Source organism: Sphaeramia orbicularis, chromosome 3, assembly GCF_902148855.1.
Source record: "Sphaeramia orbicularis chromosome 3, fSphaOr1.1, whole genome shotgun sequence".
Classification (NCBI taxonomy): Eukaryota; Metazoa; Chordata; class Actinopteri; order Kurtiformes; family Apogonidae; genus Sphaeramia; species Sphaeramia orbicularis.
In genome coordinates, this window is record NC_043959.1 from 60,699,413 (window position 1) to 60,712,591 (window position 13,179).

Consider the following 13,179-nt stretch of genomic DNA (forward strand, 5'->3'; position numbering starts at 1 on the left):
CTTCTTTTTTTTTAACACTAAAACAATGAGAAAAATTTACAGTTTTCATTATTTATAGGTTATCATGATGGGATTTTACTGGTCTGAAAAATCTTGAATTAAGCAAAAAAAATCTTGAAAGAAGCAAAAAAAAAAAATTCTTGAATTAAGCAAAAAAAAAAAAAATCTTGAATCAAGCAACAAAGAAAATCTTGAATAAAGCAAAAAAAAAAAAAAAAACATCTTGAATTAAGCAAAAAAACCAAACAAACAGTCGAATCAAGCAACAAAGAAAATCTTGAATTAAGAAAAAAAAAAATGTTGAATTAAGCAAAAAAAAAAAAATCTTGAAATAAGAATTAAGACATTTCAGATATTCATATGTTCTGTAAAAGACTGGTCTGTAAATGTAAACATTTTTTTGTAATTTAACTTTTTTTACACTAAAACAAAGAGACAAATTTACTGTTTTCATTATTTATAGGTTATTATGATAGTATTTTACTGGTCTGACCCACTTTAAACTGAAATGACCCAAAGTGATTTGAACGTCCTTGATTATTAATTTCTTCAGTAATTTTTGCTTTCACAAATTCATCCCAGGGGCCAGACTGAACCTTTTGGTGGGCTGGATTTGGCCCCCGGGCCACATGTTTGACACCTGTGCTGTAGAACTTGTGCTTTAACTCTGAGCTGTGATATGAACATTATATATTTCACTTGCACAGACGTCTTTTTCAGCAGTTTTGACTTAGAATGTTGCTGTCACATCGTACCTGTTTTCAGCTCTGAATCCAAAGGTAAAGGAAAACTATACTGTAAGGCTTCCAACAACACAAAGGTAGACGGTTATTTGCATTGTGTGTTTCCAGAGAGATGTCTGCCTGGAGAAAAAAAACAAAACACCACCATTTCAAGATACAAGGTCAGTGTTATAACGCTTTAACCACAGTGTTGATTGTGGTGTTTTTCAACTTTCTCTGAAATATCATGAAGGCATAAGGTGCATTCAATCTCCACACTACACATGCAGTTACAGTTAAAAACCATCTTGATCATGTTGATTTTAACCCTTAAAGACCCAGTGTTACTTTTGTGGCAGTCCCAAAATATTTTTTTCTCTATATTTAACTGGTCTTAAGTGATTTATCACCATTTGTTATGACATTATCCTCTGTATTTTGTGTTTTTTCAATGAATATCCAGTATTTCCTATATTTAATTCACTGATCATGCAGATGTTTGTAAAAGCTCAGAGTCAAGTTGAGGATTATTAGATCAAAAATACAGAAAAATGAAAGGAAAACTGACTTTTTCAGCAAAATAGATCATTAACTGAACATAACCCCAGTGTGTCCATCCACTGTCACTGATCCAACTCCATGGGTTTTACTGCTGAATCAGTGTTGTAGAAGATGACGGTGTTTCCATGGTAACTATGGAGCCTCTGAACGTCCAAATGGGTCATATCTGATGACCGTGAAAAGATGAAGAACTGTATTTTACACCAATTATTGACATGCATTGATAGGATTAGTGGTTCAAAGGGTTTTAAACAGTTTAGATCAATAAATGCTTTTGGTCACTCGTGGCTGTTTGGGGCTTTATGGGTTAAACCAGGGTTTGCTTTAAAAGTTAAGATATTGTTACATTAGATACATGGTGTGCATGCATAATTTCAATAATAATAATAATAATAATAATAATAATAATGCATGATTTCATTTAAAAAAACAAAATATCACTCCTTTAAATGGTCAAGTGGTCAGTCAAAATGACCCATGTGAGAGTGAATATGTCCGCCTCCATTTGCATCCTTCACCCGTTGGTAGCTGGGATAGGCTCTGGCATCAACACAATGATCTGAAGACAAATGAAAGCTTAAGAAACCTGTTACTGATGCACTTACGGAAAGAACACCAACAATTGCTTTGGTGCAGTTTTTTCCGTATGTTTCCACACATTTATTGTTCTTGTTTTGAGGAGAATCAACTGTTTTTTCATCAGAAAATGTTCTATTTTCTTCTTCATTTTTATTCTACAGACTAGTCCACATAATGTACTGGGATGTTTTTGCTCCAGTTCCATCATTTGTCTAATGTCACCTCTCATGTCATGGATTTAACCCACACATTTGAACTAACCATTCTTTTTTACGCTAAGATAATATTTACTGCTGCGCCAATTCAGCACCTTTAAAATGGAATGTCAGTCATCACATGTAGCCTATTTAGTCATTCAAACACTGGTGTTTCAAAAGAATAACAGAGCCATAACAGAGCCAGTCTGTTGAACGACTCTTTTCAGTGAACGACTCCTGATTGAACGACTCCCTTCAGAGAACCAACAGTCCCAGCACTAACCACTACACCACTGACCACCAGCCTCAACAGTATCCTCTCCTGTCCTGCAAAGACAAATTAATATGAGATTATACGCATCCGCAGTTTGCAGGTATATAAAATGGCAGCATGTTTTCTGAGACTGGGTTTGTTGCTGGGGTTTTTTAAAAGTTTCCTCATTTACGACAGTCAGCATCTGAGTGTGTGTGAGTCCCAGTCCCTGTGGCACAGACAGCAGATGCACTCCAGCAGAACAAGTGACAGCTGCAGACACAGGAACCTGAAGTGGACTTTCTCAGCCGGATAAACTGAGCATTCAGAGTAATAGCGTTCAGTAAAAACAAAACAAGGCATTGTGTTAACCCTCTGGTATCCAGGTGTGCTTTTTACGCACACTTTGCACTTGGTGTTAAAAAACTTCATATTATTTTTCACAATTTAAATAAGGTTAGAATTCGAAAGTTGTTCATTTGTGCATGATCTTTAAAATTCTGTCCACCAACTCAAATGTGCACATTGTAAACAAAAGAAAATGACCAGACTAGCATGTGTCTGCCAAGTGTGCCTAAAACGCACTATTTCTAACATTAGAACCACTGTTTTTGATCCAAAGCCTTTAAGGCATAACTCCTGCTTTTACTGAGATCTGGGCTTCATTTGAGAGGGGAGGGGCTAAAGTAATTTATTAACATCGTTAATGTTACTGTTAATCATTGACATATGCCAGGCTGCAAAAATCAAATATGTAATCCAATTTTTATGTAGTATTTAAAAAAAAAAAACAACAAAAAACACAAACATATTTTGTGTTTTTTGCATCATGACATCATGATGAAAAGAGGTCGTTTAAAGGATTAAAAAATCTAAAATGAATGATTATTTGATCTGTATGATTAGGGCTGACCTGGATTTACAAAAATAAAATCAAATTAGAGCAGAAAAATAAATCAATATATAATATTTAATAGTCGCCTTCGATGCACATGCGCAATGACGTCCCACGTACGCTGCATTGTTTTGGTCAGAACGAAGACAACATGGAGTTGAGACAGAAACGAACTAAACAGACCACACCAGGTCTACACAGACCACACCAGGTCCACACAGACCACACCAGGTCCACACAGACCACACCAGGTCTACACAGACCACACCAGGTCTACACAGACCACACCAGGTCCAAACAGACCACACCAGGTCCAAACAGACCACACCAGGTCTAAACAGACCACACCAGGTCCAAACAGACCACACCAGGTCTAAACAGACCACACCAGGTCTACACAGACCACACCAGGTCCAGTTGAACTCTGTCAAAGCTTCCATTTCTTCTAAAGGTGGAATCCCTCCAGTCTGTTCAAACATTCGTCCACATGTGATTCATCTGATTCTCTACTCAGCGGTGCTTGTGAATCTAGTGTCAGAGTGAACACCAGGCCGCCATCTGGGCCCAGTTCTGGTTCCGGTGCGGGCAACAAACGTCGTACCCCCTCAAATACAAGTTTCTGAAGGTAGAGGAAAGGAAATGAGGAGCACAACAACAGGAGACGAGCAGAGTGGAACCGGTTCCACGTAGAAGAAATGCAGCAATAGAGGAATTAGTAAAGAGTCTGGAGTTTCACTGTCACTGTACCCCCCCCACCCCCAAACCAGGCCCAGCGTCATCTGTTCTTATTCTTTGTTCATACTGTATATGTTCTATTTTCTGTGCAGATGGAAATATAAAAGACAGTTAATGCAAACACACCTGTTTGTACTCTTTTATTTCCTCACCCAATGAGAATCAATAAGGAATCAGATCAATAAGTAAAATCGATAATGGAATCGGAATCGTTAAATTCTTATCGATTCCCATCCCGAGAGAAAGTTGAAGTTCTTTTGCTTGCATTTTCTGATGAGTAGAACGTCTTTCACCATTTAGAACAGGGGTGTCAAACTCTAGTTCAGTTCCACATTCAGCTCAATCTGATCTGCAGTGGGCCCAACCAGAAAAATAAGAACAGAATAATATAGAAAATAATGTCAACTCCAAACTTTTCTCTATATTTTAGAGCAAAAAAAGTAAATTTACTGTACATTATGAACAGGTTTACATCTATGAACTATCCTTTCAAAAGATGTGAATAACATGAACAAACTGAAAAAAATGAGTGTAATTTTAACACTATTCTGCCTCAGTTTATCATTTCCACATGTACATTATAATTTACAGATCACAGTGGATCTACAAACACACAAAACATTTAGTAACAGGTAGAATATTGTTAAAATTGTACTTACTTCTCTTAAGACATTTCAGGTTATTCACATTGTTAGCAAAATTAAACTTTGTTTTAGTGTAAATACATGAAAATATTTACATCTACAAACAGGTACATGTGGAGTTGTCATTATTTCTATGCTATTCTGATAGTATTTGACTGGTCTGACCCACTTGAGACTGCATTGTTCTGAATGAACCTGAACTAAAAGGATTGTTCATATCTTCAGTGTAACTTTTACATTTCACACATTCATCCCAGGGCCGGACTGGACCCTTTGGTGGGCCGGATTTGGCCCCTGGTTTAGAATGTGTTGCCGTCCTGGTGGAGGCGCTGACCTGAACCATGGGTTGAAGCTTCAGCTCTGTATCCACTGCACTTCTCATTATCATGTTTGGCGTCTGTAGGAGAAAGCCGAGGTAACAGCCCAGTAGCCCATCGTTTAATGGGCCTTCCATAAGAAAAGGCCGAGTTACCAACAACCATTAGGCCTCCTGCTTCCATACTGGGAGTCCATTATCCACCTGAGAATAGAAGTGGGCTGCACATTCTCACTACCTCTCTGTAATCATGAAAAAAGTATGGTATAATGAACTTGATATGATGCGGGGGAAAAAAATTCCTTATGGATTTTCAGAGACGTTACCAAGCTACTAAGACTGTGGTATAGTTTCTTCTAAAAAAAAAAAAAAAAAAGTCAATTTCCAGCCCAAAAAGGAGAACGCTAGAACAGATTGTGCATTAAAACTGATAATGGGTATTGGTAAATGATCTTTTTCCTGTATTACACTGAAAACAAAACAGCAGAAGATTATTTGACAATATTTATCTCCGTAAAATGCAATTCTTTTGGAAGAAGCAGAAGAAAATGTAGAATATTTCAGCTACAATTGGGCTTAATCACCAGTTTGCAGCCTTTTAAACATAAAGACAATTGATGTGGTGGTTTACAGGGCACAGATGATTAGAAATTAGGTTAATTCTGCGCTTAACGATACTTTAAAATATGTTTTCTATAATAAAACGAGTCTGAATCTGTTTTGCCATTAGAGTCGGCATTAGGAGGAGGAATTAATAAAGGATGATTTCTTTGAGTAGCTGTGAGTCATAAAGAGCAGCCAGTGTCATATTTGTTGTTGCTTTGGTTTTAGTTTAAAGTGGCAGGCATAGAAAAGATGAATTCATGTATTAATTAGTGATGGGACTGATGGTTCTTTGAAGGGAGTCGTTCAATCAGGAGTCGTTCACTGAAAAGAGTCATTCAACAGACTGGCTCTGTTATGTTTTTGCATTCTTTTGAAACACCAGTGTTTGAATGACTAAATAGGCTACATGTGATGATTGACGTTACATTTTAAAGGTGTTGAATTGGCGCGGCAGTAAATATTATCTTAGTGTAAAAAAGAATGGTTAGTTCAAATGTGTGGGTTAAATCCATGACATGAGAGGTGACATTAGACAAATGATGGAACTGGAGCAAAAACATCCCAGTACATTATGTGGACTAGTCTGTAGAATAAAAATGAAGAAGAAAATAAAACATTTTCTGATGAAATAACATTTGATTCTCCTCAAAACAAGAACAATAAATGTGTGGAAACATACGGAAAAAACTGCACAAAACACAACAGTGATGAATCAGTGCAGTTACTGAAATATCTGAACTAAGGTTGAACTATATGGACAAAATTTCATATCTCGATATTCATGCCAGATATCTCGATATTGATACGATATGACTACGGGTTCAGTGAAAACCAAGCATTTTTCAGAAAAATACAAACATCATAATCCAAAAGAATGTGGAAAGTGCAGTGGCTTCAGCTGTCGATCCACAACAAGCATGAAATAAGGTTTGTGCTTAGGGGCCTTAGCGGTGCATTCAAGGGCAGTTGTAAAAATGAAATTTGTTGTGACTTCCAGAGCTGCACATGCAGGGCGAGTGTGAGGGAAATCTATATCATTTATATCGTTGCTTTTTCGATATTAATATCTTGAATGTTTATATCTAGATATAGATACGATAACAATATATCTTTCAGCCCTAACCTGAACTGTAGTGCAATTCTCAGAACAAGAACAATAAATGTGAGTAAACAAACAGAAAAAAATTGCACAAAACACAACCGTGATTAATCACTGCAATTCCAGTACTTAAATACCTAAAAAACTGAAGTGCAAATAAAATACTTCAAGTAACATTTCAAAATACCTAATATCTGTAATGTCAATATCAAAATGATTCCACATCAGGAGTTCTCTCACTTCTACTCTGTATATAAAGCCAATGCCCCCCCAGTGACGCTAAACTGACAGGCAATCGGACACTCCCTCCTTCCAAAAAAAAAAAAAAAAAATTTAAAAAAAATGAACGGCTCTTTACAAAGACTCGGTTCCCATCGTTCATTTCAAAGAGCCGTTCAACAGATTCGATTCGTTCGTGAACGTCACATCACTGTTATAATGCATTAAGTGTTGAAGTGTTGTCCCCTTTAAGAACAGCCCTGTTCAGGAAACCTGGTTCTAACACAAGACAGCCAGGTTAAACGGACCACCGGCAAGCTGTGAAACAGATGGTTTCCCACTTGACTGTGGTTGTCGACAATCAAGCATCTAATAACACCTGTTATATGAAAGGTGGACAGAGAGAGGGAGAAGGAGAGAGAGCGGAAGAGAAAGGAGGAGGCAGTGCAGAAGGTGTCCAGCCTGTGGCTTTAACAGGCTGCGCGTGAAAGAAAGGAGGAAAACTCTGCAAAGGGCGACCTCCGGACAGCGCTGGTGGCTGCGTCGCCTCAGGCAGCAGCCGTGGAACAGCAGCATTTTGGCAGCAATCAGCTGTGGGGGCTGGTTGCATCCTGTCTGTCCACTAGGAATTTTCCAATAAAGCAGAAATACAAAACAAATATGTTCAACAGAAACACAGTGGATCAGGGCACAGGATGCATCCATAATAAAACTTAACTGAAGGTAGGCGACAGACGCTCAAACACACACTTCCTTCCTCTGTATTCATGTGTTCAGAATGCAGAGGAGCAGTGGGGACGCTTACATGAGGTTTTTTAAATCCAATTTATTTTTCCAGAAGAAATTAATTCGGAACCAAAGTATTTTCTCTTCTGTTTCCATGGAAATGTTAAACCTGAATAAAGGTTTACATGAGGTATGAATGAGGCAGAGAAGTGAGCAGAAGGGTTTGTGCTGCAGTGCTCACGTTGCCTTGTTCTGGCAGCCCTTCTGTTAGCTTAGCTTAGCCCTTCTGTTAGCTTAGTCCTTCTGTTAGCTTAGCTTAGCCCTTCTGTTAGCTTAGCCCTTCTATTAGCTTAGCTTAGCCCTTCTGTTAGCTTAGCCCTTCTGTTAGCTTAGCCCTTCTGTTAGCTTAGCTTAGCCCTTCTGTTAGCTTAGCTTAGCATAGTCACTGCATTTCCATGGTCACACGTAGCCACTTTTTTAAAGGTGATTTGTCGTCTTTTGTCAGTGATTTTGTGAAATCCGATTCTCTCTAATTATTTCTTCAGATCTGCGACTTACTGCACTCATACAATCTGTGGACTGTTGTGTTGACGGAAGTTGGAAAATCTTTTTGTTGAAGGGATGCATGCGCTAAATTAGCTTTGCTTTAGCGTTTTAGCTTTGCATTAGTTTTTATTTCCCAGATTTTCTTCCTGCAGTAAGTCACATGACCATGATCTGAGCCTCAGTTTGTGATCATATTGACCCCAGCGGACTAAAGGAATGATTAGGGAGAACTGAACTGACCCAAATCACTCCTAAAATACTACAAATCACCTCTAAAAGCCTGGCTACGTCTGAGCAGAGGAATGAAGTCATTATGCTAAGCTAGGCTAAGCTAAGCTAACGTTAGGGCTGCAGTTCAAACTGTTTGTCCCACTTGTGGAACTCATTAGTTCAGGACAAATGAATGAATCCAAAGCCAGTGTTGAACTGTTCCTTCAGGGTTTTCCAGGCTGGTAGATCCCATCAGAATATTCCACTGGAACGCTTTGGGAAGACTAGACTGCAGTGCAGATTCTTCCACCGGCGCAGAATGTGTGCGTCATCGCCACAGGACAAGACACTGAGCATGTGCAGAATGGAAGGAATAAAGTCCAAATGGAATAAAGGCTTTACATGTCCAGGAAGAATTTAGAGCGCAGTTAAAAGAGGATTAAACCAGTGACTTTAATCAGGTTTAAATTTAATCTGAACTTTTCTTTTTCAACTGGAATAAGGTGTTTACATGGACATCTGAAATAGGATCCAACCTTTAATCAGATTAAACCAGGAAGAACAGTTGTCATGGAAACGCACAGAATGACTAATAGCTTTGTTGAATTCCTACACAACGTCCACTGTTTGTATTCAGAAAACTAAAGTTTTATCCAAAATCTGCATAATTTTATCTGTAAATATCATTACAAAATAGAGGTATAAGCCAAGGTTTGAAACTGTGCTTCCAGGCACTGCTAGTTGCCTATCAATATAATTTGGCAGCTCTCACAGTTTTGGCAGCTCATGTGATCACAGTAGCTGCAGACATTTGTCTGCACAGACTGGAGATGAAGAAGGATCCAAGTTTCTTATGATTTTAGGAAGAAGACGAAGAATCCACAGGATCTTTCACACCCTGTGTGTTTGTGTGTGTAAGGATACCAGATGGTTTTTTATTTGTTTGATTTATATGATAGTTATTGGATAATTTATCACATATTCTAACAAATGCAAACAGCTGGTAAACAAATGATTAAAACTTAACAGTGTTTCAGTTTTAAAGGTTCATTTCACAGCAGGGATGTTGTGTTTTACAGGTATTATTAAAAGAACTGTTTCTGTTTGGGTTACAAGGACAGGGTGAGGTTTTCTCTACACTAAGTGATGGAGCCAAGAAGTTCATTTTTGACAATGACTGTCAAACAGTAAAATGACAGAGGTTACGATGCAGTGGTGTGTTGAGATGACAACACACAGAATACAGAAAAACAGGCAAATGTGTTAAATGAGCAAATGCAGTAACAGGTGTTGTGACAAATGACCCTGAAAGTCGATTTGAGCAAACTGGCAGCAGCAGAGACATGTGGTGGCTGCCTGAATGTGATACACGCTCAACATGCCTGTTCGACTTATGTGGGCTGAAAATCTCAAATATGTGTTGCAGCTCCAGAAATGAGCTCTCCTTGAGCGAGCAAGAGCTTAAAACAACATGCTGATGTCAGCCAATGTTATCCTTAGGGGTGGAAGGAGACATCTGCTTCCCTTAATCTGTAGTAGGTGTGGTTGGTACTTCAAAAAGCACTAGCAGGCAAAATATGACAGGCGAAAAAAAATCATTATTACTGTTTTATTTATTTAGGAATTTTTAAAGCAGTAGGTGTTAAAGTGCATTCCAACAAAACCTGTACACAGTGTGTTTTCAGTGTTTACCACTAGACACACTGTGTTGAACGTGTTTCAGGGGGTGTATGCACACAGCAGTCATGCATTTGTGTGCAGAGCCAGGACTGTGGTGTGTCAGTCAGCTGACTGTGCTTATCATAGGTCCTTGATTTTCGTGTTTGAGATGTAGATGGATGTTAAAAGTCTGGGCCTCACACTCCATCAGACTAAAGTACCTGTGAAAAACACAGAGATGGCTAAATGGAGGTGTAATGAGCTGATCTACAAAAACTTTACCTGTGATATTTAGAGCAGGTAAATTGTCTGATTTAATCTGGAGTCCTGAAAGCATCTTGCTCAAGGGCGCATGGAAACTCAGCAAAAATCAGCCAATTAAATGAGAACAAACAAACAATAACGTTTCTGATTGGAGACAGAGCAGAACTTACAGATTTATGATCACAGGACGTAGGTTTTACCTTAGGCACACTTTTAAACACACATGCCCACATAGGACTGGAAACCACAGGAGGTAAGAGGTCAACCCACTGCCAGGATAGGGCCAAACATCTGCTGACTTTAGACTCAGATAACACCAGCCCATTTATGTGACCCAACCCACTTAGCCCACAAGGGGTCAGCCCATAGTTTGAAGAGCACTTTACCAGGATTATAAAAGTGATGTGCAGAAGGAATGTCTGGATCCATTCTCCTGCTCGGTGTGTGGATCCTCAGCGCTGAGTAGGGATGGGAATCCATAAGAATTTAATGATTATGATTCCATTATTGATTTTGCTTATCGATCCAATTCCTTATCGATTCTCATTTAGTGAGAAAATAAAAGAGTACAAACAGGTGTGTTTGCATTAACTGTCTTTTATATTTCCATCTACACAGAAAATAGAACATGTACAGTATGAACAAATAATAAGAACAGATGATGCTGGGCCGGGGGGGGGGGGGGGGGGGGGGATACAGTGACAGTGAAACTCCAGACTCTTTACTAATTCCTCTATTTCCTCATTTCCACTACATGGAACCGGTTCCACTCTGCTCGTCTCCTGTTGTTGTGCTCCTCATTTCCTTTCCCTTACCTTTGGAAACTTGTATTTGAGGGGGTACGACGTTTGTGCCCGCACCGGAACCAGAACTGGACCCAGATGACGGCCTGGTGTTCACTCTGACACTAGATTCACAAGCACCGCTGAGTAGAGAATCAAATACGTGACATTCCTGTAAATGAATCACATGTGGACAAATGTTTGAACAGACTGGAGGGATTCCACCTTTAGAAGAAATGGAAGCTTTGACAGAGTTCAACTGGACCTGGTGTGGTCTGTTTGGACCTGGTGTGGTCTGTTTAGACCTGGTGTGGTCTGTGTAGACCTGGTGTGGTCTGTTTGGACCCGGTGTGGTCTGTTTGGACCCGGTGTGGTCTGTTTAGACCCGGTGTGGTCTGTTTAGACCTGGTGTGGTCTGTTTGGACCTGGTGTGGTCTGTTTGGACCTGGTGTGGTCTGTTTAGACCTGGTGTGGTCTGTTTGGACCTGGTGTGGTCTGTTTGGACCTGGTGTGGTCTGTTTAGACCTGGTGTGGTCTGTGTAGACCTGGTGTGGTCTGTTTGGACCCGGTGTGGTCTGTTTAGACCTGGTGTGGTCTGTGTAGACCTGGTGTGGTCTGTTTGGACCCGGTGTGGTCTGTTTGGACCCGGTGTGGTCTGTTTAGACCCGGTGTGGTCTGTTTGGACCCGGTGTGGTCTGTTTGGACCCGGTGTGGTCTGTTTAGACCTGGTGTGGTCTGTTTAGACCCGGTGTGGTCTGTTTAGACCCGGTGTGGTCTGTTTGGACCCGGTGTGGTCTGTTTAGACCTGGTGTGGTCTGTTTGGACCTGGTGTGGTCTGTTTAGACCTGGTGTGGTCTGTTTGGACCTGGTGTGGTCTGGTTGGACCTGGTGTGGTCTGTTTAGACCTGGTGTGGTCTGTTTAGTTCGTTTCTGCCTCAACTCCATGTTGTTTTCGTTCTGACCAAAACAATGCAGCGAACGCGTGACGTCATCGTGCATGTGCAATGAAGGCGGAATTGATAAGCAGAATCGTTAAGCAGGCAGGCAAACGATTCCAAGGAATCCAGCTACTGGGATCCGGTTCTCCAAAAGAACTGGTTCTCAATTCCCATCCCTAGCAATGAGTTGTACTTTGTTTGTGGTCAGATCAAGTCAAAAATAAATGTATAAACATGAGACCGAAAAGAATCCAGACTTATTCTTGGAGCGTCCAGCAAAAGAACACGCTGACAAATACATTCATAAAGAAATGAACAAAATGCAGTTTAAAACAGTTTCAGTTAGGACGGCACGGTGGTGCAGTGGATAGCACTGACTCCTCACAGCAAGAAGGTCCTGGGTTTGATTCCGACCCCAGGACCTTTGTGTGTGGGGTTTGTATGTTCTTCTGTGTCTGCGTGGGTTCTCTGTGGGTACTTCAGCCTCCTCCCACCATCCAAACACATGCACTGACAGGTTCAGTGGTTCATCTAAAACTGCCCATAGGTGTGGCTGTTTGTCTCTGTATGTTCAGCCCTGAGATGAACTGGTGACAGGTCCAGGCTGAACCCCGCCTTCACCCATAAGTCACTGGGATAAGCTCCAGCGACCCTGCGACCGTCTCGAGGATAAAGATGACTGACTGAAAATTCCAGGAAGTATTTATGCAAAATAAGTACAATGAATATGTTTAAATTGATCCCTATTGAACAGTCATAATTAATAATGACTTTCCGATAAAGTCGATTCCTTCTAGAGGAAAATTATCGTAAATATTCTTTTATTCATCTGTAGGATTGAATATTATTCAGTGCACTTTATCTGCTATATTTTCAAGGATTCAAGGAACTATTGTCATACCAGCACACATTTACACATGAGATGGCATGAAATTTGGTACCAGGTCCCAGATTTAGCCCAATAAAATCTATATAATAAACAATATATACATTAAAAAAAGATGTTTGTTAAAAAAACAAAAAAAAAACAAAAACAAATGAAAGTACTTGTGTGTGTGCAAAATGTGAGGAGAGGAAGTCTATATGTTATTGAGGATGATAGTAAACTACACTATGGAAAAGAATAATATAAAATGTAATACAAGAAAGAGTAGGAAAAAAAAGACATTCTGTTAACCCATACAGTCAAGTCAGTTTATTTCTATAGCACATTTAATAACAACAGAAG

The 13,179-nt window shown here is 39.6% G+C and overlaps 1 long non-coding RNA gene across 1 annotated transcript; it reads right to left on the reverse strand.

Annotated features, from left to right (window-relative positions):
- Positions 1-452: 452 nt before the first annotated feature.
- On the reverse strand, positions 453-8,491 carry LOC115417108 (uncharacterized). The gene is made up of 3 exons (XR_003935084.1): positions 8,481-8,491; positions 4,487-4,490; positions 453-562 (listed from the first exon to the last, which is right to left on the reverse strand). It is a non-coding gene; the product is annotated as an uncharacterized LOC115417108 (long non-coding RNA).
- Positions 8,492-13,179: the final 4,688 nt, after the last annotated feature.